The sequence below is a fragment of the Saccopteryx leptura genome, chromosome 1 (assembly GCF_036850995.1).
Source record: "Saccopteryx leptura isolate mSacLep1 chromosome 1, mSacLep1_pri_phased_curated, whole genome shotgun sequence".
NCBI lineage: Eukaryota > Metazoa > Chordata > Mammalia > Chiroptera > Emballonuridae > Saccopteryx > Saccopteryx leptura.
Window position 1 is genome coordinate 17408166 of NC_089503.1, and position 27534 is coordinate 17435699.

A 27534-nucleotide genomic window follows, 5' to 3' on the forward strand; every position below is an offset into this window, starting at 1 on the left:
GAGAGGTTTGCTGGCTTTTCAAACTCAGTTGATTCCAAACCAAACTACACTAGCAACTCCTTTAACCAACTCCACTTAACAAACTCACCAAGTCTTCTGCTTTCCGGTTTGCATTTTTTAATAACATGCTTATGCTGCTATTTCTTGATTTTAAAATTTTAGACATTACATTTGGATTCTTAGCTGGAGATAACTATCTGTTTCACCACCCACATACACGTCCCGTCCCCCGTTCTTCCAATATAGATATAGTACCAATTTCAGCTTAAAAATTCAGTACTTATGTTTTTATGAATATGTAAATATTTTTCACAGCCAAACCACAAGGTACAGTATATTTTCTTTCTTATTTATTTATTTATTGATTTTAGAGAGAGAGGGAGAAACCAGTTTGTTGTTCCACTTCTTTATGCATTCATTGATTGACTCTTGTGTGTGCCCTGACCAGGGATTAAACCTGCAACCTTGGCATATGAGGATGATGCTATAACCAGCTGAGCTACCTGGCCGGGGTACATTTTCTTTCTTTCTTCTTCTTCTTTTTTTTTTTTGACAGAGACAGAGAGAGAGAGTCAGATAGGGACAGACAGACAGAAGGGAGAGAAATGAGAAGCATCGATTCTTCATTGTAGCTCCTTAGTTGTTCAGTGATTGCTTTCTCATATGTGCCTTGACCGGGGGGCTACAGCAGTGTGAGTGACCCTTTGCTCAAGCCAGCAACCTTGGGCTTCAAGCCAGCAACCTTTGGGCTTAAGCCAGCGACCATGGGGTCATGTCTATGATCCCACGTTCAAGCCAGCAACCCCTTGCTCAAGTTGGTAAGCCCGTGCTCAAGCCAGCGACCTTGGGGTTTCAAACCTGGGTCCTCCACGTCCCAGTCCAATGCTCTATCCACTGTGCCACAGCCTAGTCAGGCACATTTTCTTCCTTATACAGTTTTTATTTTTCTTGGAATAATTATCTCTCGGTTTGCTTGGAGTTTCTAAGTATTAATCACTACTTCTTCCGCTGAAGCATTAATCTCTAATTCTCTAGCTTAACATAATTTAACACAACAGTTTGATCAGTTTTATTTTTAATTTCCTTGCAGACATTCCTCTTGGTGCTAACTGTCCTGCTTCCCCAATCTGAACTGGTTGCTTTCTAGCTCACATGCATAAATGGCTGTTCTGGGACTATCCTTCATTATTATTCTAAGAATTCTCTTTACCTCTCTCCTGTGTTAGATCCCATGCTTCTATATATACCCCATAATTTCATCTTAGATTCATTCTTGAATCTATGATAAAACTCATACATCATTTCTTGATGAAACACATCATCCAGTAGTTTCATGAGAAAAGCTACATGGGAGTTAAAATATAAGCTCTTGCCCATTTAGAAATCTATATTCTAACATATCTATCAACAATTGTATCTAAAAAAACAAAATAAATGAATAAGCAGAACAGAAACAGACATAGATACAGAGAACATTTTGATGCTTGCCAGATGGGAAGAGTGTTGGGGGGATGGATGAAAAAGGTGAAAAGATTAAGGAGTACCAATTGGCTATTACAGAATAGTCACGGGAATGTAAAGTACAGCACAGGGAATATAGTCAGTAATATTCTAATAACTCTGTATGGTGTCAGATGGGTGTGAGATTTATTGGATGATCACTTAGCAAGTTATGTAATGTCTAATCACTGGGGTGTACACCTGAAACTAATATAATAATGTATGTCAATTGTAATTGAAAATAAAAAATGATAAAATAAAAAAATAAAAATAAATAAAAACTCTATATTCTACACCAGTGGTAGTCAACCTGGTCCCTACCGCCCACTAGTGGGCATTAAGCTTTCATGGTGGGCGGTAGTAGAGCAACCAAAGTATAAATAAAAGATAGATTTAACTATAGTAAGTTGTTTTATAAAGATTTATTCTGCCAAACTTAGCGAAAATCCGACATAAAGTACTTGGTAAGTAATTATTATTATATGCTTTAACTTGCTGTAACTCTGCTTTATAAATTTTATAAAGTAAAGTTACTTCTCTACTTTATAAATCACCATTGCTGTGGAACCCGTGGACGGTTAGAAAATTTTACTACTAACAGATACAAAAGTGGGCGGTAGGTATAAAAAGGCTGACTACCCCTGTTCTACAATCATAGTTGATTGATAGTCTGGTTTGGTACAGATTTGTAGGTTGGAAATAATTTCCCCTTAGAATTCTAAAAATATTGCTCTATTGTTTTTAATTTCTAGTGTTGGTGTTGAGAAGCCTTATGGCATTTTACTTCCTCTGTGTGTGGCCAGTAGTCATGGCCATCGTGGCCAGGCATGTGCAGGTTCTCACTGGATTTGGGCAAAGGGTAAAGAAACAGTGCAGCCAAAAAATGGGGGGCCATTCTTTATTCAAGTCTCGCACCGGCCAATGAGTAAACACACAGGGAAAATACACTTCCCTTTCACTCAGAGCTCCCAAAGCCACTGACACATTCTGTGGTTCCACAACCAGGAGAATCTTCTCTGGTTCCTCCTAGAATCAAAGGCCCCACCAGTCTCAGGTCTCAGTAGAGCTCGAAAAAGCCCCTCACCTCTGGTTCCCCATCTGCACACCTTCTCTCTTCTCTGCCCAAACTGGCTTCTTCTTCAGCACCCTGCTCTCCCTGCAAAACATGGCTTTCCTCTTCTCCTCCTCCTTCTCTCTCTTTTCAAAACTTTCTGGCACAAAAACCTCTCTTCCAGCAAATATTAGCAAAACAATGGCTCTTCCCAAACAGGAAGGTCATTTGCAATTTCATAGACCACGTATACCTGGCACTGCCCAGCTCCCAATGCAAACTATAAGTGAGCAAACATAAAAATCATATTTTACAAACTTATTTGACTACACTCTGTTCTCTCTTTTTGGAAGTCCAATTTTTTTTTAGGTGTTATACTCCTGGACTGGGCCTCTCATTTTTTTTCTATTTCTTTGTCTTTTCTGGGGAATTTCTCAACTTTAATTTTGAATTCCTACTGAATTTTTATTTTTTGCTAGTATATTTTTAATATCCAAGAACTCTTTATTGTTCTTTTTTTTTTTTTTTTGTATTTTTCTGAAGCTGGAAACGGGGAGGCAGTCAGACAGACTCCCGCATACGCAGGACCGGGATCCACCCGGCACGCCCACCAGGGGGCGATGCTCTGCCCATCCGGGGCGTTGCTCTGTCTAGACCAGAGCCACTCTAGCGCCTGGGGCAGAGGCCAAGGAGCCATCCCCAGCACCCGGGCCATCTTTTGCTCCAGTGGAGCCTCAGCTGCGGGAGGGGAAGAGAGAGACAGAGAGGAAGGAAAGGGGGAGGGGTGGAGAAGCAGATAGGCGCTTCTCCTGTGTGCCCTGGCCAGGAATCGAACCTGGGACTCCTGCACACCAGGCCGACGCTCTACCACTGAGACAACCGGCCAGGGCTGTTCTTTTTTTTTTTTTTTTATAGTAAGCTACTCTTATGTAACATCTCCTCTCTTTTTCCCTGAGAATATAATGATATACGATAGCTTTCTCAAAGTTTCCTTCTGCTCCTTGTATCTTCACGGCTTCTGCTGAGCCCCACCCCCGCCTCTATGCTGTTCATTTCACTATAGAACTCCTAAATGTCACACTTGTGGGGAATTCTCCTGGGGCTACTTCAGTTTCCAGACTCATGCCCCGGGGGGTATCCATTTGGCATTTGGCAGCCAGCAATCTGAGAGCTAAGCAAGGGAAGGAAAAGGAAGGGGGTGTCACCGTTCAGCAGTTCAGCATACCGACATTGGCTCAGTTTCCTGTTTTCACTAGGCCATCTCACCTCTGCTCTGAGCCTGGTATTCTTGAGTCAAGAGTTGATCCAGTTTAGTTTCTCCAATATTCTACTGAATGAAGATGGACAGTGACCTTGATGCTTGATGTGGGGGATCTGGGGTTTTATCTGCTCCTTATGAAGACCTTCAACCAGTCCTCCTCTCACTCTTGATAGCAGAGTACCCGACACCTCTAATTCTTGAACTCTTCTAGACCTCCTTGGCACAACTAGATAACTTTCTCTTAGTAAGTAGTTAGCCATTATCTTCCTCTGCTAAATCAGTTCCTACTCATACATCTGCTATCTACCTTCTAAAATTTGGTTGACACTTATCATTTTTCATCTCTTATTCTCTTTGTCCTTTTAGCTTTTTATCTTTTTTCCCCTTTATGATACATTTTAGTGTATTCTATAAAGACAGCCAACAAACACACATGACCTTACACTTTCTACCACAGGTCTATAACTGTTTATTCACACATCCCATTTTCTTCTCAACTAGACTATGATTTCCTTAAAAATGAACTATATCTTCTTGCCTGACCTGTGGTGGCACAGTGGATAAAGCATTGACCTGGAACTCTGAGGTCACAGGTTCAAAACCCTGGGCTTGCTTGGTCAAGACACATATGGAAGTAGACGCTTCCTGCATCTCTCCCCCTTCTCTCTCTCTCTCTCTCTCTCTCTCTCTCATCTCTAAAATGAATAAATGAATAAATAAAAGTGGAAAAGAAAGGTGTGCTGGAAGGGAAGTCTAAAAAAAATAGAGACATCTATATCTCCTTTATCCTTTTAGTTCTAGTGCTAGAATAATACCTGGCACAGAGGACACACTCAGTAAACATTGCTGAATGAATGGATGAATGAATGGATTCTCTGAACACCTTTCATCACCTAGCACAGTGCTTTGAATACTGAAAGCACTTAAATAAATTAAAAAAATAAGAGCTTTAGGGTTGACATTGGTTTTTAAAATTTCAAATAGATGGTTCTTGGCAAGACTTGTTTGCATAGTAAGTATAGTTTACATGACTACAGTATTTAGGGTATATATTACAAATTTAATGTAGTCAAATTAACCAAGTAACTAACTGAAAGTGAATCCTAACTCTTTTGCTTTAAAACTCTCAATCAAAATGCCTTTGTTTTAACTCCCATCCTTTGTGCTCCAGTTTTTATTTTTTAATAGGTAAAGAAAGGTGTAGGAATATATTAATTATAAATTAAAAGACTATATAAGCCCTGGGGAGTTAGCTCAATCAGTGAGAGCATCGTCCTGAAACACCAAGGTTGTGGGCTTGATCCCAGTCAGGGCACATTTGGGAAGTGACCAATGAATGCACAACTAAATGGGACAACAAATGAATGCTTTTTTCTCTTTCTCTCTTGTCTCTCTAGAAGCAATCAATAACAACAACAACAAAGACTATATAAAAAGCCACTGGCTGAATTAAGAACAAGCTTAAGGGCAAAATTGACAGGACTGTAGTCACATGTACTGAATGAAGTCTTCCATCCTCATACACAATACTAAAATAATCCATACACTAAAATAATAAAATGTTCCTAGCTGTTATAGTTTTTATATCACTTTTAAGTTATACAGAATAATTGTATTTCTTTTTACTTCTTTCTTTCCTTCTTTTTCTTTGTCTTTTTTTTTTTTTTTTTTTTTTTGAGAGAGACAGGAAGGGAGAGAGGTGAGAAAAACATCAGCTTGTAGTTGTGTCACTTGAGCTGTTCATTGATTGCTTCTCATACATGCCTTGATTGGGTAGGGGGCTCAAGCTGAGCCAATGATTCCTTGCTCAAGCCAGTGACCTTGGGCTTCAAGCTGCAACCTTGGGGTCATATCCATGATCCCTCGCTTAAGCTGACAACCGCGGGTTTTGAACCTGGGACCTCAATGTACCAGGTCAATGCTTTATCCACTGTTCCAAAATTGGTCAGTAATGATTATTTATTTCTAAAGGACCTCCTTTTTTAAAATGCTCAAGTATACTAAAATATAGTTTACAATATATCAAAATAAAAATATGGAATAAACTTGGCAATAAAGCAAACTTCTCTACCACAAATCTTATTGGTTTATTACTCTAGGTAAGCTTGTTTCCTCACTGTCTGTTCAAACACCGTATTATTATTATCATCACCTCAGTGCTCAAGCTGCCTACAAGGCCTTCTTCCTTCCTCCTAGTGTAACTCTGCCCATCTTTCAAGGACCAACACAAACGTCTCCTCACTGAAAGCTTCCACGTGACCCCTCCTCTTCCTGGTGCCTGGCAGCATTTCTTTGAATGACGTATCCTGCCGCCTGATTAAAATCTACACTAGACCACCCTCAAGTTGTCTTCTCACTAGACGTGGCCTGGACACAGCCTCCTTTTCTATCCCTCATAACTTCTAGTACTACTTGACATAGCTGATGGTCAAAAATTTTTTTCTTTCAAAATAAAAATAGCTTTATTTTTATTATGGTAATAAAAATGTTACATGGTCATTATTTTAAAACTCAAACTATATAGGAAAGTGTGAAGAAAAAAGTAAAATCCCAGCACGGAGAGAAAACCACTAATAACATTTTGGTAAACCTCTTTTCAAACATATTTGTATGCATATAAACCTATACAGACATAAAAATATATAATTTTTCTTAAATGGTATACCATACAACGCTGTTCTGCAACTTGAGACAATAAATATAGATTTTAAGAATTTTAAGTGCCTGTCTAGAACTTTATCACTTCCTTGTCCATCACTGCTTCCTGAATTTAAAAGTAGGTATGTGCTTCCAAGGAATTATTGGCCTATTAGCATGACAAATAAGGTTTCCAACACTGGAATTATGTATTTTTCAGACTACCAATTCTTTTGTCATCCAACCCAATGCTACTATAACATGGTCAAATTTACTCTTTGTTCCTATTTTAAAATATATTGGTCACGTGGTGAATATTTCCATGGACTACCCATTAATTGTTATATGTTTTGTTACATATCTTTTCTGAAGTTTTAATCAGACAACACATTCTTATACTCCTCCTGTGAGTGTCATAGGTGGTGATAAATGCTCTCTGGTATCAGTTTCATCTTATTTGTACAGCCTCTTAACACCAAAATACTTTTAAATGATAGTGGTGATAGCAGAGCCTATTTTGTATAAGTTTGTTCATATAAAATCCATCAATATTGGGTTTTTGAGAAATGATAATGTAAAGTTCTAAGGGTCCTTTTTGGTCCCATGTATCTAGAAAAACAGCTTGCAAACCACAAAGTTCCTTCTCATCAATCTCCATGCCAGATGAGAATTTCCAGAACTGTTTTTTAAATCAGGGAAAGAGAAAAAGAACAGGGTAGGGAATCCTTGGCTGCAACAGCCAGCTTCAAAGAATTCAGTGCTGGGGACAGCAGCCAACTGGGTGCGACTCACTGCACCCTTGCACCAAAGCCAGAGAACAAAGATGAAGGGCGAAGAAATTAAGGAGATTCTTGAAGTGACTTCCCAGGAGGAATCTCAGACCTGCCACACCCAGTCCCTTCATCTTAGTAAATAACTCAGCAAAACTGCAAATGGGTTTAGATGAGTCCCTGTAAGAACCTCACCCACAGAGTGGGGGATTTCTTCCTACTGCTGCTCCGTGCAACTTCCCAAACCCACGCTTGCCTGCAGGGGAAGTGTGTGCTCTCCCCAAGTCATGGCGTGTTTATCTGAAGATGAACAAACAAACAGCAAATAGCTCTTGGAGGGTTTTCCCTATTTTCTGGCAGCAGCAGGAGAGCAGCTGTTGTATAGTTAAACTGGGGATTTGGCCTTTTTAATATAGTTTCTAAAGTTTGTAATAGAAGCCCTACTTTCTGTCTATATCTGATGGTTAAAATGAAATTTCAACTGCTCTTTCTAAGACAGGCTGAACTTACTGGAAATAGACTATAAATAAGCATGGCCCAGCTATCATCCAGCAGGCATTTACTAACTTTTTACCCAGCATTTGCTGAGCACCCACTCCAAGCAAAGGCATTAAATGGAGATTCAGAGATAAAATATACTGTCTCGCCCTCAAGGGAGCTAACAATGACAAAGCGACAAAAGCAACTGGCATTGATGAAGCAGCTATTAAGTGCCAAAATTACTAAACTTTTCAGTCTCTTATTTCATTTAGTTTTTACCACACTGAAGTAGTAAATGATCCATATTACAGATGGAAAAGTAAAGCCTAGAAAAAGTAACTTGACTATGGGTCACAGATATATCAAAAAAATTTTTTTAAAGCCACTTGAACCTAGGGCCACTTTTAAGTCTTTCTCTTTAGAGCTTCCCATGGAGCTTGATAGTACAATTTACAATCTAAGCTTTTTTTTAACTGATTGATTTTAGAGAGAAAAAGGAAGGGAGGGAAAGGGAAACATAGCTTTGTTTCTCCGCCTATTTATGCATTCACTGGTTGATTTTTGTGTGTGCCCTGACTGAAGATCAAACCTACAGCCTTGGCCTGTTGGGATGCTGTTCTAACCAATTGGCCAAGGCCTAAATTTACAGTCTAGATGGGGAGATGGCAAAGACATAAAAATCAATTCTTTTTAACCCCATGCAATAACTTAGTAAAGAGATTATATGTTTGCCAGTAACTAAGTATATGATAAGTACAATAAGGGAGTTGTTCTTATTTTGAATGGAGGTAAGGGAGGGCAAGGAGGGGAGGAAGTGGGAATCACAAGGACTTTTGGAAGATGTATTATTTGAGCTGGGTCTACTTAAGGATGTGCAGGAATGTGACAGACATTCGAGAAAGTTCTACACAGATAGAAAAGCATAAAGAAAGGTGTACAAGGGGAAAAGCTAAGGAGTGTCAGAGAGAAAGTGAGTATGTGGTCAGACTGTAGGCTATGAACAGGAGAACAGGGGTTGGAAAGGCTGGAGGTAGATCATGAGTGCCCTAAAATGTAAGGTAATGGAATTCATGTTTCATTGGTAGACAATACAGAACCATTGACGTTATGAGCAGGGGTGACAAGCCCAGACCTGTGCTTTCCAGAATTATATTTATGAAAGGTCTTGTAGTAGTTCCCAAGCTTCAATGTGTATTGGAATCACCCACAGAGCTTTTAAAATGCGCGGACCGCACGAAAGTTGCAGAGCGACAGGTACTCTCATGAATTGCTGTTAACTGTGGAAAGTGATACAATCACTTTGGCAATCTGGGAATAGGTGCTAAAGCTGAACATACACATTCCCAACAATTCCACTACGAAGTACATACCTGACAGAAATCTATACACCGAGAGACATATAAAAGTAGCTTTACAGCATCGTTTCTGTTGGTCTAAAACTGAAAACCCAAATGCCACCTACTGTAGAATGAATAAAGTGTGGTTTATATATAAAATGGAATTCTGTATAACAATAACAATAATAATAATAAAAAAACTGTCACTAAACCCAACAACAAACCAGAAATATAATGTTGAGCAACAGAAGCCAGACACTGAAGAGTACGTGCTCTACGGCCCTGGCTACGGGGATTTCAAAATCAGGCACATCTAGTTTATGGTGACTTAAGTTAGTTACCCGAGAGGGGATTAATGACTGGGAGGGACCTGGGAGAGGCAGCTAAGGTGCTGGTTACGTTCTCTTTTTTACCTGGATAGACATGACACGAGTGTTTATTTTACAAAGATCCGCTTAGCTGTACATTTATTATTTTGCACATTTCTCTACATATGTTATACTGCAATAAGAAATGTTTTTAAAACATTAAAAAAAAAAATGCTAAGGCCCCGACCCAAAAAATTCTGATTAAATAGTCTGATTAATTGGTCTGGACATTAGTCTTTTTAAAAGCTCCCTAAGTGAACTTGATAGGCAACCAGGGTTGGAAACCGCTAATGTAGAGCAGGGACTGGAGCAGAGAAAAAAGCTAAGTTATTCAATGTTTCCCACATTTGAGCGATAATGAGAATCACCTGAAATGCTTGTGAAAAATCAATTTCCAGACACCTCCCTGCTGACTCCGATTCCGTAGGCTGGAGATGGGATCAAGAAATCTGTCATTCTGACAACCGCTCCGATGTGTTTAATTAGTTCTAAATTAGGGTCAGGTGGTGGCAGTGGGAACGAAGAGCAGGTTATGCCAAGCAAAATAAAACTGGAAAAGATTAAATTTTCAACACTACTTACACTTGCTTTTATGTACTTCCAGCTTAAAACCCACCAAAACAGCCAAATTAGAATATGGCTTATTTAATTGACATCTTTAACTGAAGGTGGTTTTATTTTGATTCGTGGTGTGTAAACTTTAATTTAGTCGTTTACTTTCTTTTCTAACAGAACCATGAGAGCAAGGGATTTCTGAAGCCTAAGAGATACCATTCTGTTTTCTGGCAAATCTACTTTAGAGAACAGGTTTAACAGTGTCTATGGATGAAAACGGGCCACATACTAAACCCGACAAGCCCAGCAAGCCTAAGAGACTGAAAGTAACTACATAGGATGGTTTGAAGATAAAATTTCCCAACTAAAAATGAGTCATACAGGTAATCTTGTCCTAGGCCTGTAGCTTCCTTGACAAAGGTCAATCTTTACCTTAAGTGAGCCTGTCTATTGTCTTTTTGGATCTAAGATGGCATACCTCTGAAATGTCAGAGTAGTTTCCTTCTCCAGGCCCCTCAGGGCACCCCCCCCACACCAGAGGGCAAGACCACAGACCCCTCATTGTTACCTTGTTCCCTGAATACCTTCTCTATGTGCTGTAAATGTCCATTATTAACTATCTTATACTCATCAATATGAAAGTTATGTGTCTCTCCAGTTTACTTTTTATCCAATCCCAAAGACTTACCCACTTTGCCTTCTCCCGCCCCCTTAATCTACCACCAGTGAATTTCAGGTAACTCTTCTCAGGCCTCCTCCTTTGATTCAAACGTATAAAATAAGCTGCCATCCTCTGGAGCATTTTCTCAATCCACTGAGATTTTGCTTCCTGGCAACTGTCATCAGTTTGGCTCAAATAAACTCATAAATTCTCTACATGTTTGGATGCCTCTTACATCGACACATCTCATGGTGAAGTCTCACTTCAACACTACCTAGTTGCCTAACCAGTGGTGGTGCAGGGGATAAAGCAACAGCAGGAATGCTGAGGTGGCCTGTTCAAAGCCGTGAGGTCACTGGCTTGTGCGGGGGATCATCCACAAGATCCTTTTAAAGTTTGCCAGCTTGAGCCCAAAGGTCACTGGCTTGAAAAGCCCAAGGTTGTTGGCTTGGGCAAGGGGAAGCTGGCTCGGCTCGAGGTAAGGCACTTATAAGAAACAATCAACATACAACTAAAGCAACTTCGAGTTAATACTTCTCATCCTCTCTCTCCCTTTCTCTGTGTGTGTGTCCCTCTCTCAAAATAAATAAATAAATAAATAAACAAAGAAACAAACCATTTGGTTGTGTTTTCAAAGAATATCCAAATTCTGCTTTTGTTCTTCAAAGCATGAAATGTGCAGTAAAGTAATACTATATTCCCCTCAGTAATAAGAATTATGATTTTTAAATTTTAATAATAGATGGAATAACTTTATTTTTAATCTTGAAGATGGGTAAAATGAAACTTGAATTTAAAAAACTTGTAGCTACCATTCCTCCATGTATAAAGCACTGAAAGAAGATATAAAATCACAGATAATTGCAATACATTCTTTTACCTTAACAACAATGATTACATTTTAGACTGGGAAATTATACATTGATCTCAAAGATAAAATGACAAAAAAATTAGGAGTAAGGACTAAAGTGCCTCTACAAATGTTTAATGTTAATACTTTTCTTATTAAAAGCATGCCTTTGCCCTGGCCGGTTGGCTCAGCGGTAGAGCGTCGGCCTAGCGTGCGGAGGACCTGGGTTCGATTCCCGGCCAGGGCACTCAGGAGAAGCGCCCATTTGCTTCTCCACCCCTCCGCCGCGCTTTCCTCTCTGTCTCTCTCTTCCCCTCCCGCAGCCAAGGCTCCATTGGAGCAAAGATGGCCCGGGCACTGGGGATGGCTCTGTGGCCTCTGCCTCAGGCGCTAGAGTGGCTCTGGTCGCAACATGGCAACGCCCAGGATGGGCAGAGCATCGCCCCCTGGTGGGCAGAGCGTCGCCCCATGGTGGGCGTGCCGGGTGGATCCCGGTCGGGCGCATGCGGGAGTCTGTCTGACTGTCTCTCCCTGTTTCCAGCTTCAGAAAAATGAAAAAAAACAAAACAAAACAAAAAACAAACAAAAAAAATGCCTTTAATTAAAATCTACAAGAAATATGTTACACAGTAAATTTTAATGTATTGATACCATCAACCTATGTTCTCAAGTTAACTCATTGTGGAGCTTCTCCTGCTCCACAAATAGTATACATATTTGAACTGGTAACTATGTCACTGATTATCTGCTCTGGTCTTACTTCTTTTCTTTTTAATCCAAGACTACAGGGTGGGGCAAAGGAAGATTTATATTTGTGAATATGAAAAACACAAAGTTAATACAGTTGTTGTAATAATCATAACTTGCATGTCTTTTACCATACGAACAACCATAAACCTACTTTTGCCCCACCCTGTATATTGGCATAAAGGCTAAGATTATATAATATCTTTAAATTATACTGAGTGAGAGTACAGATGTTATCATACTCTCCTGTAACTTGTTTCTAGATGTGGTTACGGAGCCAAAAAAGTAGATGTATTACTTTTTAAAATATTTCAAAATTATCAAATAGAAGTCTTTACGTGTTATGATAACAAATAAACTGGTAAAACGTGTAGTTGGCCCTGGCTGGTTGGCTCAATGGTAGAGCGTCGGCCTGGCATGCAGGAGTCCCAGGTTCGATTCTCGGCCAGGGCACACAGGAGAAGCGCCCATTTGCTTCTCCACCCTTCCCCCTCTCCTTCCTCTCTGTCTCTCTCTTCCCCTCCCGCAGCCAAGGCTCCATTGGAGCAAAGTTGGCCCGGGCGCTGAGGATGGCTCTGTGGCCTCTGCCTCAAGCGCTTAGAATGGCTCTGGTTGCAACAGAGCAACGCCCCAGATGGGCAGAGCATCGCCCCCTGGTGGGCATGCCTGGTGGATCCTGGTCGGGCGCATGCGGGAGTCTGTCTGACTGCCTCCCCGTTTCCAACTTCAGAAAAAATACAAAAAAAACAACCAAACAACAACAAAAAAAAAAACAAAAACAAAAAAAATGTGTAGTTGTTTTTATACTGGGACGAGAAAAGCAATGGCATATAAAATTTATGGAGTAGTGGATCATATAAAAGACAAGGACTCAAAAATGTCATCAGATATTGTATAGATAAACATTAGCATTTAAAATTATGCAAGCATTTTTCAAAATGCTAATGGATGTAACACAAATTGATACAGACTGTCAGTTTTATTAAGATGACCTTTAATTACAGACCTTTCAGTATTTGCAGAGATATCAGTAATGATACCAGAAAATACTTTTTTTGGGGGGGTGAGAGGAGGGGAGATAGTGAGGCAGGCTCCTGCATAACCCCTGACTGGATCCACCCAGCAACCCCACCAAGTGGGGTTGAGTACCAAGCTATTTTTAGCACCTGAGGCTGAAGCACTCCAATGGAGCTATCCTCAGTGCCCAGGGCCACACTTGAACCAATCAAGCCAGTGGCTGTAGGAGGGGAAAAGGGAGAGAAGGGGGAGAGGGAAAGGGAGAAGCAGATGGTCGCTCCTCCTGTGTGCCCCGTCTGGGAATTGAACCCAGGACGTCCATACACTAGGTTGATGTTCTATCCACTGAGCCACTGGCCAGAGCCAGAAAATATTCTTTTACACTAAAGCTTTCTGACAGACACAAGGCAGTTCTCAGAACAATAGTCGAATAAAATAAAAAATTACTATTATTTCTACCGTAAGTAAATCTATTAAATATAGGTTTATTGACTTGAAATTTTTATTGATATTTTAGATAAACTGAATAGCTGAATTTAGGCTTACAACACTGTGACACTTACTGCCTCAGATAAAATGTTAGTGATGAATCAAAACAGAATTTGGACTCAATATGCAGAAAAAAATTAATTTTTCCATGAAACTCTAGTTAAAAGTATGACCTCTGTATTGTTATTCAGGATGCCATACAAAATAGCCACTATCTTGAAAAAGAGAAATAAGGTTGGAGGAACTCGAACTTCTCAACTCTGAAACATAATACAAAGCCACAATAATTAAACAGTATAATACTGGCATAAAGATAGACATATAGACTACTGGAATAGAATAGAGAGCCCAGAAATAAACCCTTACCTATATGCTCAGTTGATTTTCAGCAAGGGTGCCAAGGGGAAAGGACGGCTCAACAAGTCATTTTAATAAGTGGTGCTGGGAAAACTGGATCTCCACATGCAAAAGAAGGCAGTTGGAGCCTTACCTTACACCTTATACAAAAATTAACTCAAAGTGGACCAAAGACCTAAACTTAGAGGTAAGACTATAAAACTTGGCCCTGGCCGGTTGGCTCAGTGGTAGAGCATTGGCTTGGTGTGTGGAAGTCCTGGGTTTGATTCCCGGCCAGGGCACAAAGGAGAAGCACCCATCTGCTTCTTCACCCTTTCCTCTCTCCTTTCTCTCTGTCTCTCTCTTCCTTTCTTGCAGCCAAGGCACCACTGGAGCAAAGTTGGCCCGAGCGCTGAGGATGGCTCTGTGGCCTCCGCCTCAGGCACTAGAAATGGCTCCAGTTGCAACGGAGCAATGCCCCAGATGGGCAGAGCACCACTCCCTAGTGGGCTTGCTGGTGGATCCTGGTCGGGTGCATGTGGGAGTCTATCTCTCTGCCTCCTGGCTTATCACTTCAGAAAAAAAAAAAAAAGACTAGAAAACTAGGAAGAAAACAAGCTAATATCTTCATGATGTTGGATTTGGCAATGATTTCATAGATATAACACAAAAAGCCCAAGGAAGAAAACAGATAAATTGGACTTCATCAAAATTAAGACCTGTTGGGAAAGTGAGAAGACAACCTACAGAATAAGTGACCGGATAGCTCAGTTGGTTAGAGCATCATCCCGAAGTGTGGAGGCTGTGGGCTCGATTCTCGATCAGGAACAGACTGATGTTTCCGTCTCTCTCTCTCCCTTCTGCTCTCTTTAAAATCAATAAATTAAACAAATCTTTTTAATGGGCTAAGGACTTAAACAGACATTTCTCCACTGAAGATATAAAAATGTTCAACAAGCACATGGAGTGCTGTTCAACATCAATAATTAGTCATTAGCAAAATGCAAATCAAAACCACAATAAGATTCCACTTCACACCCATTTGGATGCCTATTATCAAAACAACAGGAAATAGAAAGTGTTGGTGAGGCTCAGGAGAAGTTGGAACCCTTGTGAATTGCTGGTGCAAATGTAAAATGGTATATAGCCACTGTGGAAAACAGAATGGCAATTTCTTTAAAAATTAAATGTAGATTTATCACATGGTCCCAAATTTCCATTCCTAAGTATATACCCAAGAATCAAAGACAGGGACTTAAACAGAAAACTTGTGTACCCATGTTCATAGCAGTATTATTCACAATAGCCAAAAGGTAGACACAATGTGTGTCCACTGAAAAATGAATGGTTAAATAAAATATGATATATACACACAATGAAATATTATTCAGCCATAGAAAGGAAAGAAATTCATATATATGCTACAACAGCTGTGAAAACATCATGCTTAGTGAAATAAGCCAGGCACAAAAGGACAAATACTGTATGATTTCACTTATATGAGGTACTTATAATAGTCAAATACATAGAAACAGAAAGTAAAACAGGGTTTTTGGGGGTGGAGGAATAGGAAATGGGAAGTTATTTCTTAAGGAATAAAACATTTCAGTTTGGGAGAAAAAAGTTAGGGAGATGGAAGGTGGTGATGGCTGCACAACAATGTAAATGTAGTTAATGCCACTGAACTGTACAATTAAAAAAGGTTCAAATGGTCAATTTTATGTTATTGATGTTCTACCAACAAAAAAAAGATTTCTCAATTTAAAAAGTGGTTAGGAAGGTAAATTTTATGTTGTATTTATTTTACCACAATAGAGAAAAAATATATATACTAAAGCCTACACCTAGTTTGAAGATGAGATGACTTGAAAGGTTTCTTCTATTTCTAACATTTTGGGGGACATCACGATAACAAGGAGAAAAGAGAATCGAGTTGAGGAATAAGTTCCTGACTCCTGAATCAACAGTGTAACTCTACCTTTCAAGTGATTATAAATGGACCGACAAGTTCCAGCAATGGTAGCATGCTCACATGCCTCCAGAGACCAGGCAGGAAACATAAGCAGGTGAAGCAAGGCAGCTGGGATGGTGGGAAATCTGAGGTCACATGCCCAATCTGAGGGCAGCAGCTGCACCTCTGCCCTGGCGAACTGTCTCCCTGTCGGAATGTGGACATGGTATTGCATTTTCCATTCTGTAAGTGAAATTGAATTGAGATTTTTATGTTAATTGTTGGCATCTAATTTTTTAAAAATTATTTTTAACACTGCAAACCAAAGGAAACGTATCTGCAGTCCAAGGCACGTGTAGTCAGCTGACTTCTAACTTGTGATCTCTTTCATAAGCATAAAGGCTGGATCCAGAACACAAAAGGAGGAAAAGAGGCACTGTTAGATCCTCACCCATGTTTCAAGCTAGCAGGCAGATCATGATCTAAATCTTTCTCACCCTTGTTTGGAAGCACCAGAGGGGTACTAAATATTTCAATTAGGTGTCATTTAATATAATATAGCTCTAAATGCACCAGGTTTTAGTGGGGCATTTGGAACATAAAGTTCAAATATGCCACTGCTTTGCACATAATAGGTAGTCAATAACCAGTAACTATTATTATTTTAAATCAAGACTCCTATACAATTTTAAAAGTTAGTACAAAGCAGATTTTCAAAACCAACCCTACCCTCTAAAAAGAGAGATGATAATATAATCCATTCAATAATTTATCCTTTGTATCGTGACTGGGAAATGGTGAGACTTCATATTAAATGACAAAATCATTTATGTATCTTAGGTGCTTGCATTATGGTTATTAGCATAACAAACAAGGTTCTTGCCCTCATAAAGCTTACAATTTATTTATTTATTTATTTATTTATTTTCATTTTTCTGAAGCTGGAAACAGGGAGAGACAGTCAGACAGACTCCCGCATACACCCGACCGGGATCCACCCGGCACGCCCACCAGGGGCGGTGCTCTGCCCCCCAGGGGGTGATGCTCTGCCCATCCTGGGCGTCGCCATATTGCGACCAGAGCCACTCTAGCGCCTGAGGCAGAGGCCACAGAGCCATCCCCAGCGCCCGGGCCATCTCTGCTCCAATGGAGCCTTGGCTGCGGGAGGGGAAGAGAGAGACAGAGAGGAAAGCGCGGCGGAGGGGTGGAGAAGCAAATGGGCGCTTCTCCCATGTGCCCTGGCCGGGAATCAAACCCGGGTCCTCCGCACGCTAGGCCGACGCTCTACCGCTGAGCCAACCGGCCAGGGAAAGCTTACAATTTAATAAGAAAAATGAAGATTAAGTAAAGAGTCATTCAAAAAATATTTAATCAGAAACTTTCCCTGGTAGGAGGTTAGGTCAGTCGGTTAGAGCGTCGCCCTGAAACACCAAGGTTGCGGGTTTGATCCCCAGTCAAGGCACATACAGGAAGTGACTGATAAATGCAGAACCAAGTGGAACAACAAATGAATGCTTCCCTCTCTTTCTTTCTCTCTCTCCCGCTTCCTCTTTCTGTCTCTCTAAAATCAATCAATAAATAATTTTTAAAATAAAAATATTTAGTCAGAAACTATAATTAATGACATGACTAAAAAAAATTACAGGCTGATGTGAAAAAGAATAAGAAAGGATCTCATTCAGATGAGAAAGGGAGTCACTGAAAGGCTCCTTTAACGAGCTGACCTTTAAACTAAGACCTGAAAAGACACAGAGGTTAGCAACCTAAGGGTATTATGTACAGAGCTGAGGAGTGTTGGGTGGGAGAGGAGGTGGTGACAAAAGCATTCCAGGAATGCTTGTGTGACATATGTGACAGCCCCAAATAACCAAAATAGAAAAAAAAGGGAAAATTAAATAGAGGGAAAGATTAAAGTTATTGGAGGTACTGAGGTAAAAGCTTTGAGGGGACATCAAATGTCAGTGTTCTCCCCCGAGAAAAGATGCTGATGAAGGAAGTGAAAATTAAAAAAAGAAAGAAAGAAAATTAGAGCCCTGGCCGGTTAGCTCAATCAGTTAAGAGCATCATCCTGAAATAACAAGGTTGTGAGTTCGATCCCTGGTCAGGATACACATGGGAAACAATTAAAGAATGCACGACTGAGTGGAACAACAAATGATGCTTTCCTTTCCCCTCTCCTCTCTCTCCCTTCCTTTCTCATTCTCTAAAAAAACAAAACAAAACAAAGAAGCCCTGGCTGGATAGCTCAGTTGGTTGGAGCATCATCCTGGAGCACAGAGGTTGCCGGGTTCAATTCCCTGGTCAGGGCACTGACAGACGCATCTCAATGTTCCTCTCTCTCTCCCTGCCTCTCTCAAACAAACAAACAAATAAATAAAATAGAAAATTAGGAACTGAGGAGAAATAAGTGAAATGGGAGCTAGGCAGAGGAATCTGAGGTTGAAGGGGCTGCTGACTGACCACATTGGGTTTCCGGGGAGAATGTGGTGAGGCCAAGCAGCTCCAGGGAGCAGGTGACCTGACCGGCCAGAGGAAACCACAGCAGGGAAGAGGTTACATGGGAGGGTTTCTGTTTGTTTATTTAAGAAATGACTAAAGTAACAAATATTCTTTAATATTTCATACGAGACAGCTACCCCACTGTCTGAGCTTTGTTAATCCTCACAGAATGAGTTTTAAAAGGCAAAAGATTTATGTGATCTGAAGAGAAACCAGAGTATCACAGAATGATTTTTAGTGGTAAGTTTGAGGACTAGTGACAAGCAAGATCAAGTGGGAATTTCAGACAATTACATAAAGAAATCAGACCAAAATCTTTATTTCAGCCTAAATTGTCTGCATATTTCTTTGAGATCACTTCACCCACTATAACATGAGATACTTTAGGAATATGTAAGTTTTTATCATATGATCATTCAGATCTACTTCAATCCCCTGATTCTTGGAATATGAAGCTTCTTTTAAAAAGCAGGAATTTTTTTCAAACCTCAGATTATTAGACCACAACTCTGAGAGCTGGAATCTCTGACTCGTCAATTCACTGCTTTATCACAAGCAACTGATATACAAATGTTTGTTGAATGAAGACAAAACCACAGTGAATTCAGAGTAAAGCATAAAAAAAGAAAGGGAAAAAGAAAGGGAGAGACAAACCAGGCCATCCTTCAGGTTCTGGCACTCGTTCCTGCCGCCTCTCCCACACCCACACCCACACCCAATCCATCTGCAAGTCCTGTCAAACCAGCTCCTACTGAATAGCTCTGCCCTCCGTGCCACTCCTGTTCTATCCAATCGGCTCCTAACTGGTTTTTGTCTTCAGTCTTACTCCTCGTCTTCCATACTTTTGCCAGTGTCATATGTGAAAATACCGCGCCATGCATGTGTGAAGCACTGGCCACAATCAACTTCTTAGTGTTTCCCAAAGGAACCATGTCATTTCATGTCATCATACTTTCAAAAATCTTGGTTTTTCTTTTTAGAATGTACTCCTTATTTGCTTAATAGCTTTCACTACTCCAAGATCCATCCCAACTGCCTCTGCTCCTTTATAGTCTTCCCCTGCTTCTGCAGGCGAAAGTATCAATATTTCCTTCCTTGTACTGTCATGGAACCTTAGATTGGCTCTAACTATCACCTATCCTGTATGGAAACTATTTCTAGACTGTTTCTTCTGGATGTGAGCTCCTTGAGGGCAAGTACTGCCATTCACTCATTCCTATTTCAAGCATCTCACGCACTATCCAATGGAGAACACATTAAAAAAATACTTCCCTCTCTAGTTAGCTTTCTGGATCTTTGGCACTGGCTTTTGCACTTATTAAGTGTGGGACCTAGAACAAGTTATTGAACGTCTAAATCTCAATTTCACTTTTAAAAAAAGATTTTATTTATTGATTTTACAGAAACAGGAGAGAGGGGGGAGTGAAAAGTATTAACTCAGCCCTGGCCGGTTGGCTCAGCGGTAAAGCGTCGGCCTAGCGTGCGGAGGACCCGGGTTCGATTCCCGGCCAGGGCACACAGGAGAAGTGCCCATTTGCTTCTCCACCCCTCCGCCGCGCTTTCCTCTCTGTCTCTCTCTTCCCCTCCCGCAGCCAAGGCTCCATGGAGCAAAGATGGCCCGGGCACTAGAGTGGCTCTGGTCGCCCCATGGTGGGCGTGCCGGGTGGATCCCGGTCGGGCGCATGCGGGAGTCTGTCTGACTGTCCCCTGTTTCCAGCTTCAGAAAAATGAAAAAAAAAAAAAAAAAGTATTAACTCATAGCTGCTTCACTTTAGTTGTTCACTGACTGCTTGTCATATGTGCCTTGACCAGGCAAGCCCAGGGTTTCGAACTGGTGACCTCAGCATACCAGGTTGATGCTTTATCCACTATGCCACCATAGGTCAGGCAGTTTCATTTTCTATACAAAGAATATAATAAAAATATCTATCTACCACATAGGATTGTTGTGGAAAAAAAAAAAGAGATAATATACATAGGAAGCACTTAATAAATGTTAATTGCTATTATTACCATTATTTCATTTCTGATGTTGTATTTTTTATGTTTAGAAATTCCATTTGGGGCCCTAGCCAGGTAGCTCAGTGGATAAGCATTGTCCCAGTGTACCAAGATCATGGGTTCAATCCCTAGTCAGGCACATATCAGTGGCAACCAGTAAGTGCACACCTAAACGGAAAGAAAGACTAAGAGGAGCAATGTGTTGATGCCTCCTTCTCCCTCCCCACCTTCAATCAATGGAAAATTTTAAAAAGAAAGAAATTTCATTTGGATCTTTTTAATATCTTCTATTTATCTTCTAATCAGATTCATGTTTTCCTTTACATATTTGGTCATATTTATATGATTTAAAATAATTGTTCAAAGGTCCTTGTTAGCTAATTCGATCATCTCTGTCATTTCTGGGTCTGTGTTCCCATTGATTGATATTTTTTTCTCCTGGTTATCACTCATATCTCCTTCCCCTTTTAATGTTTTTAACTGGATGCCAGACTTTGTAAATTTTATGATATGGAGTGCTGGAGTCTATTGAATTCTTTAACAAGTATTAATTTTTCTTTTTTTAATTTTTTGTAATAGAGACAGAGACAGAGAGAGGGACAGATAAGGACAGATAGGAATTAAGAGAGATGAGAAGTATCAATTCTTCACTGTGGCATCTTAGTTGTTCATTGATTGCTCTCTCCTATTGCCTTGACTGGGGACTCCTGCCAAGCCAGTGACCCCTTGCTCAAGTCAGAGACCTTGGGCTCAAGCTAGAGACCTTGGGCTTCAAGCCAGCAACCATGGGATCAAGTCTATGATCCCACGCTCAAGCCAGAGACCTCGGGGTTTTGAACCTGGGTCCTCTGTATCCCAGGCCAAAACTCTATCCACTGTGCCACCACCTGGTCAGGTGAGTATTAATTTTGTTTAGGTATAAAGTTAAGTTACATGCATATCAGTTAAATCCTTTTTGCTTTTCAGCTACTGAGGACTCTATCAAATGCCAGTGTTCTGTGTATTATTATTATTTTTTTTTGTATTTTTCTGAAGCTGGAAACGGGGAGGCAGTCAGACAGACTCCCGCATGCGCCCGACAGGGATCTACCCGGCATGCCCACCAGGGGGCGATGCTCTGCCCATCTTGGGGCGTCGCTCTGCCTCAATCAGAGCCATTCTAGCGCCTGAGGCAGAGGCCACAGAGCCATCCTCAGCGCCTGGGCAAACTTTGCTCCAGTGGAGCCTTGGCTGCGGGAGGGGAAGAGAGAGACACAGAGGAAGGAGAGGGGGAGGGGTGGAGAAGCAAATGGGTGCTTCTCCTGTGTGCCCTGGCCGGGAATCGAACCCAGGATTCCTGCATGCCAGGCCGACGCTCTACCACTGAGCCAACTGGCCAGGGCTGTTCTGTGTATTTTGAAGTTTCTCAACTCTGATTGGTAGAAGTGTGAACTACCCCTAACCCTGTGTATACTCCAGGAATTGTTTGGCCTACTATTTTCTGGTGGTTCTTGTTCCAACCCACACATGTGCAGAGATTATAGCCAAAGACTCAAATAGACGCTTGTAACTCTCGAGAACTTACTGAGATACTTACTCCCTCCTCTCTGGTACTCTGCCCTGCAAATTCTGGCCACCTTGGTTTCCCTAAACCCCAATCTCTGTCTCATTGGCTCAACTCCTCAACAGTCGAAGACTGCCAGGCTAGCTGATGATCTTTCCTGTACTGTCACTTGGCAACTGCCTCCCAGGGACCACAGTCCTATCTCAAACACTGGACATTGTCTGATTTTCTCGTTGTTTATGGCAGGACGACAATTCCTTTAGTAGGTACTTCTTTGTGGGCAGAAGAGGAAGTACCTATCATTTTTTTATTAGATAAAAAAATACACACACACACACACACACACACACACACACACACTGGTTAAAGCACAAAGCTCAAAATTAAATTCTAATAAACTGTGAAAATAAACTATAGATAAAAACTCTTTTGAGCCAATATCCCTAACCAGAAGTGAAGATTTACTTCAAGAGAATTTCAATATTTTCCAGACTTGGAAAATTTAGATTAATCTTTCTACAGTGAAACAAATACCAAAGCAAGAAGTTGAATTTTAAAGGCTTATTGCATTTGAATAGATCGTTTTGCTTTCAAGAATCTAAAGTTGCCTTAGTAGCAAGAAGTTCACTATAGTCTTTATGAGATTGTTTGAAATTCAGAAATAGAAAAATTAACATCACTCAATACTTAGATATGTAGAAATGACATTGTATCCCTGTACTTGAAAACTTGCATAAACTGTTTCAGAAGGAATCAGGTCTTTAGTTTTCTACAAGCGGCTTCATTTTAAGATGTATTATGCTGGAACTCTACTCTTTTTTGCTACCTCCTAGAGGAGTTAGTTCCTCTTTATGATGCTATAGCGTCTTCCTGATGTTTTAAGGAAGCTGTCTGCAGGGGACTAGTGAAGGCTCCACTGAGTAGGAGTCTGGTAGTTGGCATTCTAATTGAAAAAAACAGGGTTTAATACTTTCTTTTGGAATCTTGCATCTGAATGTTTTTGCTCATTTTGGACTAAAATTGGGAACTGACACATTCTGGGACTGAAAATTATTCTAAAGTTTCCTGGAAGAAACTGAGAATATGAAAACTAACTAAAGATTTTAGTATCACCTAGACACAACTGTTGCATTTGGTCTTGAAGAAATCCAAAACGGTTTGATTAAGAAGCATAGCAGTAATTATCCAGCATAAAATCTAGATCTTGTTTATGGCCCAGGGGGAACAGGGAGAACTTGGAGGTGTTCCCTCTCAGCAGCTGGACGAATCACTGGGAGCTGCTAGAAGAAAGATAAAGAAACCCACATCTGCTTAGACTCCAAATGCTATATGGATCCCTTGTGATAGTAAGCAAATTTTTGAAGAGGCCCCACTTCTAAATCAAGAAGAGGATTAAGGACATTTAAAGTCTGTTTTCCATGGATATCTCCATGTGCTAGCTCACAGAAACCAGCTCTGTCTGTCTCATCATTCTTCAATATAGTGAGCATTCAATACATGTTTGCTGAATGATTAAAGGACTGGGGAAGGATTGGGAAAGACAGGTTCTGATGAAATACGGTACATGATTCACCTATACATTCACAGCTCCCAGTTTTGTTTATGTAAAGACCAATGGGTTAGTTTTTCTGAGGTAGTTCACTTAAAATTGGGTTACACTGACTTTTGCCCACTAGGACATATATTCTGTAAAGGTGATGCCATTCTCAGTACACTAAGCATTCCTTGCACAACAGTGTAATTGAGAGGGATGATCTCTAGAGTTTATGTCACAAAAGCTATATATGATTGGAGTAGCAGAAATAGTAGAAATAGCACATAGCAAATTAGTAAATCTGAGTTCTACTTCACTTTGTTACTAATCCACTGTGCAACTGTACAAGTTACATGATTTAATTATTTATAAAATGGGCACAATAATACCTACGTTACCTATTTCTTAGGATAGTGAGAGTGGTCTAATAAGTAAGACACTAGATAGAAGTTTTAGAAAAAAGGTTTCAGGCCCTGGCAGATTGGCTCAGCAGATAGAGCATTGACCTGGCATACAGATATCCCAGGTTCAATCCCCATTTAGGGCACATATGAGAAGCAACTATCTGTTTCTCTTCCCCTCCCTGTACCCTCTCTATTTCTTTTCCCCTCTTGCAACCAGTGGTTCAATTGGTTGGAGCATTGGCCCTGGGTGCTGAGGATGGCTCGGCTGATTTGAGCATGCACCCCAGATGGGGGTTGCTGGGTGGATCCCAGTTGGGGCACATGAGGGAGTCTGCCTTACTATCTCCCCTCCTCTCACTTAAAACAAAAAAGTTTCAGTAGCTATATATAAAGTAACAGTAGCATTCATCAGAGCAGGATGGGGGATCTTTCCAAATTTTACGAAAGCAGGGAATGTACCTGTTCACTTACTTTTACCCCAGTGCCAGGCACAGGGTAAGTCTACCAGAAATATTTGTCTAATCAAAGAGGAAATATACTGCTCACAAAAATTAGAGGATATTTCAAAATGAATAGGAAGCGATAAAATATCCCCTAATTTTGGTGAGCAGCATTGTTTAGGCCTTCCTCTACTTTTTTACAATCACTAAAAAAACTGTTTTAAAGGTATTCTATTTTAATTTTAAATAACACATAATATAAAGGTAGGAATACAAACAAGCCCTTAAAAACAGGAGAACAAATGTTTTGATGTAGAGATTCTAAATCTGAAATTTTTGGAGCAATTTAATCTATTTTAATATTCTGAATATAAGACTCTAATTCCATTTCTAACAAGAAGCTGTCAGTGGGTACGTTTTGTCCTTCATCTCAACAAGATCTTTAAAGTCTCAAAAAAGACATTTTCAATCAGCATATTTCTTAGTATCTTCCTTAGAATATAATCAGAATATGCCAAACCAACAGTATGCAAATATAAAAAGCCTGGCCGGTTGGCTCAGCGGTAGAGCGTCGGCCTAGCATGCAGAGGACCCGGGTTCGATTCCCGGCCAGGGCACACAGGAGAAGCGCCCATTTGCTTCTCCACCCCTCCGCCACGCTTTCCTCTCTGTCTCTCTCTTCCCCTCCCGCAGCCAAGGCTCCATTGGAGCAAAGATGGCCCGGGCGCTGGGGATGGCTCTGTGGCCTCTGCCTCAGGCGCTAGAGTGGCTCTGGTCGCAACAGAGCGATGCCCCGGAGGGGCAGAGTATCGCCCCCTGGTGGGCAGAGCGTCGCCCCCTGGTGGGCGTGCCGGGTGGATCCCGGTCAGGCGCATGCGGGAGTCTGTCTGACTGTCTCTCCCTGTTTCCAGCTTCAGAAAAATGCAAAAAAAAAAAAAAAAAAAAAAAAAGGACTTGTGTTTTCCAGTGCACACAGCTCTTCTCTCAAGGATTTGTAAAGCAAAATGAAAAACTTACTTTAGTCACCTTTATTCTACTTTCCAAAATCTGTATTTCTGGAACCTGACCTATATTTCCTGCTGCTTACCGAAGCTTTTTAACTGTGTCCCAAAGAATATAACTTCTCAAAAACTTCTATCATATAATTCACATTAGCCAAAAGGAGGAAGCAACCCAAGTGTCCATCAAGTGGATGAATGAATAAATAAAATATATACACTTTCAAAGGAGTATTATTCAGCTTTGAGAAGGAAGGAGACTCTGACACTTGCCACAACATGCATGAATTCTGAGGACATTATGTTAAATGAAATAAGTCATTCACAAAAGGATAAATATGATTCCACTAACATGAGATACTAGAGTAGCCCAATTTATAAAGACAGAAAGTATAGAGAATGGTGGTTGCCAGGAGCTGGAGGAGGTAGAGAATGGAGAGTTGGTGTTTAATAGGGACAGAGTTTCAGTTTGGGAAAATGAAAAAGTTCTGGAGGTGGATGGTAGGGACGGTTTCAGAGCTAAGTGTACTTAACACTACAGAATGGTACATTTACCTGGAAATTTATTACTGGTTTTCTCACTCACCTTCCCTGTCAAACCAAATCACCAAATCCTGTGGGCTCTATCTCTGAAAGTACCCTTCCAGCTCAGTGGATGCTGCCTTTGTTTTGGCTTTGTTATCTCTCACCTCCGCCACTTCAAGTCTGCTAACTACAGTGTGTCCGTAAAGTCATGGTGCACTTTTGACCGGTCACAGGAAAGCAACAAAAGACGATAGAAATGTGAAATCTGCACCAAATAAAAGGAAAACTCTCCCAGTTTCATACCTATTCAGTGCAGTTCGATGTGGGCTCACGTACAGATTTTTTAGGGCTCCTTAGGTAGCTATCCCTACAGACTCGTCACTGACTGATGGCCTACCAGAACGGGGTTTCTCCACCAAACTGTCGGTTTCCTTCAACTGCTTATCCCACTGAGTAATGTTATTCCTATGTGGTGGCGTTCGTTATAAACGCGCTGATATTCACGTTGCACTTTGGTCACAGATTCGAATTTAGCAAGGCACAGAACACACTGAGCTTTTCTCTGTACTGTCCACATCTCGACTGGCATGGCTGTGGGCTGCTCCACTGTATACACGGTGTTACGTCATCATCTGCACATGCGCACATGCTGCCACATCATCCTACAGAAACTGGGAGGGTTTTCCTTTTATTTGGTGCAGATTTCACATTTCTATTGTCTTTTGTTGCTTTCCTGTGACCGGTCAAAAGTGCACCATGACTTTACGGACACACTGTATGTGCCCGGCTTTCAGTCTCGTCTTCTAAGCCATTTCCATGCTACCTCTAGAATGCTCTAGAAATCAGATATCATGAAACCACTCTATTGGATAAAATCCTTCATATAGTACCTACAGAACAAAATACAACTTCTTTCTTTTATGACAAAAAAGGGTCTTCCAGGCCCTGGCCGGTTGGCTCAGAGGTAGAGCGTCGGCCTGGCGTGCAGGGGACCCAAGTTCGATTCCCGGCCAGGGCACATAGGAGAAGCGCCCATTTGCTTCTCCACCCCCCCCTCCTTCCTCTCTGTCTCTCTCTTCCCCTCCCGCAGCCAAGGCTCCACTGGAGCAAAGATGGCCCGGGAGCTGGGGATGGCTCCTTGGCCTCTGCCCCAGGCGCTAGAGTGGCTCTGGTCGCAGCAGAGCGACACCCCGGAGGGGCAGAGCATCGCCCCCTGGTGGGCAGAGCATCGCCCCCTGGTGGGCAGAGCATCGCCCCTGGTGGGCGTGCCGGGTGGATCCCGGTCGGGCGCATGCGGGAGTCTGTCTGACTGTCTCTCCCCGTTTCCAGCTTCAGAAAAATACAAAAAAAAAAAAAAAAAAAGGTCTTCCAGCACTCCTTTCTTTTATTCCATGATAGGCTCCGCCCCCTCACCTCCTTCTGTCCTTCTGTTTCCTGCATGTTCCAGGTTCCTTTATGCTTCTCCACCACAGCAGGCTCTACCCAGAATGCCCTTCCCTCCCTCACCCGTGTGGACGACTCTCATTCTCCCTTCCCAACCTAGATCAAACAGCTGGTTCTCAGGAGAACCTTCTCTAACA

At 41.2% G+C, this 27534-nt stretch overlaps 1 protein-coding gene across 5 annotated transcripts in view; it reads right to left on the reverse strand.

The window, feature by feature from the left end:
- CSTPP1 (centriolar satellite-associated tubulin polyglutamylase complex regulator 1) overlaps positions 1–27534 on the reverse strand; it is a 184405-nt gene that overhangs the window by 70913 nt on the left and 85958 nt on the right. The window lies entirely within an intron of this gene.